Raw genomic sequence first — 8,145 nt, 5'->3', positions numbered from 1 at the left:
TAGAGAACCTACTCAACAAATGTCCTGGAGAAGAATACTGAATAGACTTAGAGAACAACATGATGCTCAATACAAATGGACCACTAATGTGCAATGCATTTTTTTAAGTATAATTATCTCAATTCTAAAGGCTCTGTGGTCCCACCGGTTTTCCAGTTAGTAATGACTTGTGAAGAATGACTTCAGTCCCTCCTCCTTTATGCTGTCATACATCAGTCCTGGCCAGTTAGAACTTTCCACTGTTACAGATTACTAAACTGCAATGCAAAACCATGGAGTCTAATATTCAAGGGAACTATGGAATAAATTATAACTATAATATTAATTTTTATTTATTTCATTTTTTCTGTGACCATGTGCTTTATAAAGAATAACCAATTTCTTCACATTGATATATTTTAATGTATCGGTAAATATGCAAATGTTGACCTCCTACACACACCTCATTTTACTGATAGTATTGTGTAATATGAACATTTGACCCCTGTAACGTATATAATTCATTTATGTTAAATGTATTCAAACAAAAATATCTTTATGACCATAAAAATAAAGTATGTCTTCCTGTGGTGGAAGTTGGAGATAGAAGTGGGCAGTGGGCTAGCTTTTCATATTTTTCATTTTATATAATATGCTAAAAGTAAGTCATAACACTTCACCCAGCAATTACATATTATCAACTCTTGCTGATTTTTAACCCTTCAAAAAGAAGTGCCTTGAACTTCTTTGAAAAATTTTTCTTCACCTGTCTCTTGTCTTAGAAGTTTATCGTTTTGAAAAAAAGGACCTTCAAGCTGTTCAAAACCTATGGCATGTTCTGGGCTTCATTTCCTTCATCACTGCCATGCTGTGCCTACCTGGTTTGTCCCTGCCTCCTTTCTCTCATGGGGAAAGAAGAGATATTTTATGACCTTGGGTATTCTCACTTTAAATACCGTGGTTTTATAGGATTTTTCTATAAAATTTATTTTCTTTTAAAAATAAATGGTACACTACATCTCTACACACTACTTTGTTTTCTAAACTTCACAAACTTTTTTCTTTATCTGTTTCTTTTTTCCGATCTTGCACAGACACACTCGTTCACTTACTCTATTTATGGCTGTGGGAAAAATATCTTAGGGTGGCATCAAGGAAATAAAATGGATGGGACGAATGTGGTGGCCCGTGCCTTTAATCTCAGCACTCTGGAGACAGAGGCAGTGGGATCTGTGAGTTCAAAGCCAGCCTGATTTGCATAGTGAGTTCCAGGCCAGGCAAGGCTACCTAATCAGACTCTGTCTCAAAAAATAAAGTAACAAGGTTATCTTATTCAGTTTTCTTTTAAATTTTAGGCTATCAGCTACACTATAAAAACCATACTATTTAATCTTCAAAACTTTTTTGTATTTAAGATTCTTGAAAAATTTGGATCTTGGTTAGAAGGAACCCCAAGAAAACATCTGGGTCCTAGAATAGTGCCAATGTGTTGTAGATGCTGAATAACCATTTAATGAAGGCAATCTTGGAAAAGCTTATTTTAATCTTCAAATAAAAACTAAAATCAAATCGAAGAAATGAAGGAGACTAAAAAAACTCACTTAAGATTGCTCAACTAGTTAAGAACTTGAGTGTGAATTTTATTCTTTCCAATTCCTAGGTTTGACTTTTTCCTCAGTAACCTTTTGGCTTGTTCATATCAAACTGTTAAACATGATCTGCCAAAGATGCAGCATAGGAAAAATATCATCAAAATTAGGTATCACAGGGCTGGAGAGATGGTTCAGTGGTTAAGAGCACTGACAACCCTTCCACTGACTACTCTTCCAGAGGACCCGGGTTCAATTCCCAGCACCCACAGAGCAGCTCATAACTGTCTGCAACTCCAGTTCCAGGGGATCCGACACCCCTGGCAAAAACACCATTGCACAGAAAAAAAAAATTAAAAAAACCCCTAAATATCACATACTGTTGGAAATATATAAAGCAAAGGGATATATATATATATATATATATATATATATATATATATATATATATATATAAATTTTGGCTATATTGAACCAAAAGGCCTATTCCTAAGGCAAACTGTCAATAGTAATTTTTCCACGAGGTGTTTACCTTTCAGCACATCTTGTGTGCCCACACAGGTGATTGCTCCCCGCCCTCGACTTTTAAGTGCACATTCGGCTATTTTAGCAAAAGGTTTATCTTGGTTCCTGTGTGTTGTATTGATTTTTTTTTTCCCCACTCTGAATTTGCCTACGAATGAGGCATTAACAATCTCGATGCATTCTAGTCTTGATAAACTTATCTTGCACTATTTTGGCCTATGTGATGACTAACCCATTGAGAAAAGAAATCCAAGCCGATAAAAGCGTTTCTCGGCCACTTGTTAGCAGGCCGGGATGTAAAATCATAACACAATGCTCGCCTCTTTCCATGGGGCACCACAAGGCAGCGATCAAACCCACCCCCCCTCACTTCCATATCCAGTGGAGTTGTAGTTTATTATCATAACCCTCCCAAGTCAAAAGGACACCAGTTTCAAGCCTGGCAAGTTGGTACGGAGAGGGCTTTCCCACCCCCGACCCTCACTCCGCTGGGCCTCTCTACCTGTCCTCGCCCACTGTCTACAGGTCCCGAACATGAGAAAATAGAAAATGCGATGATCTTTGTGTGTCTCTGCGAAATGTGTGTATGTGTGCGTGTGTTTGGGTGTAACGCGCCTCCTGTTTGGCTGCGCCGTCCGTCCGTCAGGGCGCGGGCCAATGGCAGGCTGCCTTATATAAAATGAGTGTTTTCAGTCTCTCCGGGTTGCATGTACTGTATGTGGAGCAGCGTACAGTGTGGAGCGGAGGCAGCGCGGCTCCGCGAGCTCCTCTCTCCACTTTCCCATAGAGAGCCCCTGACTGGCCGCCGAGGGCGAGCCACACGCACACACACACACCACACACACACACACGCACACACACACGCACACACGCCCTCGCGCCGCGGCGAGCCCGCGAGGCAGGCGCCCGCCATCCGCAGCCTCCGCGGGCGCTCTCTCTCCCGCACTTTCTGTTTGCCTACTCACTTGCGAGCCGCCGGGGCTGCAGCCCGAGGAGGACTCGGCGGCTGGAGCGAGCGGCGGCAGCAGCGGCAGCGGCAGCGGCAGCAGCGGCAGCAGCAGCAGCCGGTAGGGTGGACTTGAGGAAGGCGAGGGGAGCCCGCGCGTCCGGAGCCCGGAGCCCGGAGCCCGGAGCCGCCGCCACCGGCCGGCGCCTCGCGGGCCACTTTCCCCCCCTACTCAGCCAAAACTTTGGGTGGCGAGAGGTCGGGCCCGAGGGTCGCGGCGGTCTCCCCCCGCTCCCCGCGCTGGCTGGGGACCGGAGTGTGGGTGGGTGGGGGGGGGGGGAGGACCCGGGCCCGGAGGGGGCGCGCGGCGCTGCCCCGGCGAGCGCGAGCTGGGGGCCGGGCTGGGGAGGAGTAGGCCAGCCGGTGCCAGGCTGCGTTTGCAGGCGAGCACCTCTCGGGCGCCCGGGGCAGCGCCGCCTGAGGGGGGCACGGAGCCGGGGCGCGGGGGCTTGAGGCGCCTGAGGAAAACAACAACACGCCGGAGCGGTCCCTCACGCCGGCCGGGGGGGACGGACGGACGGACGGACGGACGGCGGGCCGGCGGGGGCTGGCTCGTGGCCGCCCGGGGAGCCCCAAACTTCAAGGAGGCGAAAGTACGTGGAGGAGCCCCGGGCAGGGCTCGGCGGCCGGGGACGCGGTGCGGAGTGGCGGCGGCGGGGGGGGGGGGGGGGGGGGTTGTTGGGGGAAGGTGGGGCCTTGGGGCCGGTGGGGGAACCCGGGGCAGGGGAGGGAAGGTACGGGCAGGCTGCCCTCGGTGGGGTCGGGGCTACGTGTTTGTGGTGTGTGTCGGGTGTGTGTGTGTGTCGGTGACCGGGGAACAGCAGCCCCCGGTGCTGCTCGTTCATCTGGAGAGTTAGGATTGGGGTGTTCCGGCCCCGAGATCGGTGTCGTCGTCCCCCCTCACCCTCCCACCCCCAAGCCCCATGCGCGGCGAGTGGAGAAAGTGCTGTTCTAGTGCCAGAGTAGCCTGGAGGAAGAACAGGGGAGAGGGGAAGAGGGCGAAGGAGGCGAGGGAGAGAGAGGGAGAGAGGGAGGGGAGGGGGAGAGGGAGGGAGGGGGGGGGAGAGAGAGAGAGAGAGAGAGAGAGAGAGAGAGAGAGAGAGAGAGAGAGAGAAACGGGAGGGAAGAGAGAGAGAGAGAGAGGGAGAAGAGGAGGGGGGAGAGGAGGAGGGAGGCTGTGTCAGGATTTTGCTTGAATGTGGGATTATGTTGTGTCAATAAGTTTAAGGTGGAGAGAGCGAGGCTGGGGGTGGTGGCGGTGGAGGGGAGGAGGAGGAGGAGGAGGAGGAAGGCCTTGGCTGTTTAAAGACTGCTTCTGAAGGTAAGTTGTGGCACGGCATGGTCGCGATGACAGAAAACTTGCAGATCCTTTATCCGGGGATGGGGTCGATGCCTCTGGCCAGAGCTCCCCAAGCCTCGGGAGCCACGCTCGTGGTCCACTGTTCATTTGCTGCGATCCGGGTCGCGAGGAAATTACAGAAATCAAGACGGGAGGCTGCTTTTCCTCCTCCACCTCGCCCTCAGAAATGTATTCGGATTATTACTGTTATTTTTATTTATTTATTTTTTTTTTGGGGGGGGGCTGGAGGGAGGGGGAGGAGATCGCGTGAAACTTAACCGTAACTGAGACCGAACCCGAGTCCTGTAATTTACCAGGACCCTGAATCCAGGAATCTGGAACACGTTTGTGTGTGAAAATACCCGCGATCATTTCTGCTAAATGAGGAAGGTAAAACGAAACGATGCAAAAAGCGAAGACACAACATGTACGACAGAGGGGAGGGCGGGGGGGGGGGGAGAGGGAGAGACACAGAGACAAGCTATTTTTTGCTTTCCTTTCTGTAGAAAGGAAAATAAAGCGTGCATTGCCCTTCCTTCCCCGGGTGTAGGGGGTCTAGTCAATATTTTAACTGTCTGAGGACAGATGAGCCCAGGTGGATCTTGTTGAAAAGTTTCGTGAGGTGGGGTGGGAGGTTGGGGGGGGGGATGCGAGGCGGGGGGGGAGGTGGGTGGAGGTGGTGGGGGATGGGGACGGAGCTAGCTCTGCCTCGGCTAATGGTCATTGGCCTGGGGCTTCGAAACCATTGCCTGTCCTCCTAATGACACGTCCAGTTCTCGTCTACCGGCCGTGGACGCCGGGCTGCCGTTCCTGGGGCTGGCTGGCGGGGACTGGGGTACTTTCCCTGCACGGGGAGGGGCGCTCTCGGCCATCCCTGGGGAGGGGGGGGCTGCCCACTCGCGGCGTGGGTTCCCCACGCGCGTCCTCTCTCTCCTCTCTCCTCTCTCTCTCCCTCTCTCTCCTGCGCGCCGCCGCCGCCGCCACCTCTGCTCGCGCGACTTTTGTAGTCAGCCTGCGGCCAGGGGGCGCGGGGGGTCCCCGGAGCGGACATCTCGGCGCGGCCACCCCGGCGCCCGGCCCCACGCGCGCGCCACGCCGCGCCGGTCCAAGCCTGGAATGGCAGCGCGGGGCCGGGCGGCGGCGGCGGCGGTGCCTCCCTGGGGGGCGGCAGAGGCAGCGGCGGCGGGATCTTCGCCGGGGCCCGCGGGAGGAGGAGGAGGAGGAGGATCGGGAGGAGGAGGATCGGGAGGAGGAGGAACGGGAGAAGGAGGAGGGGAAGGAGGAGGAAGAGGAGGCGAGGGAGGCGGTTTTTTTTTTTTTTGCCCAGACCGCCGCCAGTTCGAGCGGGCACGGGCACAGGGACACCCCACTCGTTGCTCCTGCGTTGTGGAAAGGTGTTTAGCAGACTTTTACGCCCGGAGTGTGGGATTTGCACTTCATTTTTTTCCTTCCCCCCCTCTTCCCCAAAGCAAGATGGACTCTATTGCCTTTCTCTTTCTCCCTCTACCTCTGTCTTGTCAGCCTTTAAGATCGACATTTTGTACTAAGATGCAAACTTGAGGGTGACCAGCAACAAAGCCTGGGTGGGATCCCTCCCTCCCTTTCTCCCTCGGCGTTTCCTAGCTTCCCCCACCCCGACCTCGCCGACCTGGTGGCCTGCGCTTGCTGTCGTGGGCTCTGGAGAATGTGTTTCCCCAGGTCGACTCCGATCTCCAGTCTCGGGAGTGTGACCCAGCCAGGCTGTTGGGAGCTGGCTGTGGCCGCCCAGGTCTGCAGGTCTGAGGGCTGTGATACCTGGACCCGCTCGCTGCTGCCGTGGCTTCTCAGGCTGGCTGGTTCCTGGGCACAGCGAGGCACGGAGGAGTGCCTATCGATCTTTATGATTTGGTTACTGGTGTATTTGCCCAGCGGGTGGTGATCACTTGTGCAAGTTGATGAATGATCGTGATGTGGGCTTTGCTGTTCAGAACGGATCAACTTTCTGCTTTGTACAGGCAGGGAGTAGGAAGCAGGGTTCTGGGGGAGACCTTGGAATGCCAGGTGGGCTGCCCCCACCCGCTTTGAATAAGCAAAGATGCCTTCCCTTTCTGCCCTTGCAGCTCCTTCAGGGAGGAGGGTGGAGACAGGCAAGGGGTTGTCGTGGAGCTGGACTCCTGGGTTTTGTGTCCTTCCACGTAGCACTATACTCTTGTAAAGCCTTCCCATCCTGATGATGTGCCTTTATTTGCTACTTATAGGTCACTATCATACGACAAAGGCATTGCTGCAGTTCATCTTCCTTCCTGTGTACCTCCCATTTACCTTCTCGGGTAAGTATGCGCACTCTTGAGAGAGGGAAATGGGTAGCTGTTGGTAGTGACAGAAGGGTCACTCTTGGACGCTTATTGGGGTTGTAATGCTCCCCTCCCCACCCCAGGAAGCTTGTCTCATTGAGTTTCTCACAGCCAAACTCGGGATTTCTAGTCTTTACAGTTTAGCTGTAGGCTATTAACAGTTCAAGATAGTTTAAATGTGTTTGTTTATCTGCCAAGTGTCACTTAAGAACTAATTATCAAATAGACATTTTAGTTGGTAATGAAGTTTTACACAGAGTTGGAGGCCTAGTAAATTTGTCAGACAGTAATGTAGAAAGCTTGTAATGTATGAATGAACTTATTAAAAACCCAAGGAAGCGCCATAAAGAGGACTTCTCTAATTACGTAATGTGCTCACTTTTCCCCAGATTCTCATCTTCTGTGGTACATGAAACCATTACTTTTGGGTTGAAGAAGGTTGTGTTTAGGTAGTATAGTAAGTTTATTTAATGCATAAGCTTGATTCAACATTGATTCTAATTTCCATAAAAGTTTAGGTAATTGGAGAAGTTAGCATTTTACTAGTCCTGTGCATAAAACACACATCTACCCTGAGATTTATTGTTTAGTGCCATTTCCAGATATACGCCTCCCAAATCTCCAAACTTCTGCAAACTATATCTGGGGTAGTAAGTGTCTGAAAAGTTTGTGAGAGATAACAGTGTAGTGAAAACAGTATTTGCACAGCATTTAAGAGTAACACGGTGTCCGGAAACCACAGAAAACTAATTAGCAACTTCTGCCCATCCACAGTAAAGGTATTTAGAGTTGCTGATGGGTCTAAGAAAACTAGCTGTACTGAATTTTATAAGTTTATGATCATACCATGGTGAATTTGGAAATTGTGCTTTGTGAATGAAAATGGGTTAGATTCAGTCTTCCATGAAATAAAACTTGAGATGCCTTTCATGTTTCCTGATCGGCTGGTTGTATATATTAATTATTGTTAGTGTTAAAAGGGATTAAGTTTGAAGATCAGGCCTTTGTGGTAATCCATAGCCAGTAACAGATATACTTGGACATTCCTGGGGGTTGTAGGTAATCTGTTTGGGGGGTAGGTAATCTAAATTTTGTGAGTATTTTTAAGTAATATAAATAGTACACTAGTTAAGTATTTCCTTCAGTCAGAGATCTCATAATGTCACATATATAGTGGACCAACTGGGGTGGTTGTAATTCGATTATTTTGTAAGGTGAATTTAGAATGTACCACAATATGTAGATTTTAGTATTGCCGATTTTTTTTTAAAAAAAGTATTTCCTTTTCCCTATATGGCAATAGATTCAGAATACATTACTGTTTTCTAAAGAACATCCTATTTACACACAAAGCTACATTGTGTGTGCCGTGGC

At 50.1% G+C, this 8,145-nt stretch overlaps 1 protein-coding gene across 9 annotated transcripts in view; it reads left to right on the top strand.

The window, feature by feature from the left end:
• The first annotated feature begins 2,817 nt into the window (after positions 1-2,817).
• Bbx (BBX high mobility group box domain containing) overlaps positions 2,818-8,145 on the top strand; it is a 247,743-nt gene continuing 242,415 nt past the window's right edge. For 3 of the 9 annotated variants that reach the window (XM_052740847.1, XM_052740857.1, XM_052740850.1), the window contains exons 1-2: positions 2,818-3,160; positions 6,676-6,747. The gene's annotated coding sequence lies outside the window, so the exon portion shown is untranslated. Of the gene's footprint in view, positions 3,161-3,604; positions 3,693-4,401; positions 4,421-6,618; positions 6,748-8,145 lie in introns of those variants that run through there. The other 6 variants (XM_052740848.1, XM_052740849.1, XM_052740860.1 and 3 more) reach the window with 6 other exon arrangements.

This window comes from Peromyscus californicus, unplaced genomic scaffold (assembly GCF_007827085.1).
Source record: "Peromyscus californicus insignis strain IS unplaced genomic scaffold, ASM782708v3 Scaffold_16__1_contigs__length_79575227, whole genome shotgun sequence".
NCBI classification, from domain to species: Eukaryota; Metazoa; Chordata; class Mammalia; order Rodentia; family Cricetidae; genus Peromyscus; species Peromyscus californicus.
This window is presented reverse-complemented; position numbering and strand designations above follow the sequence as displayed.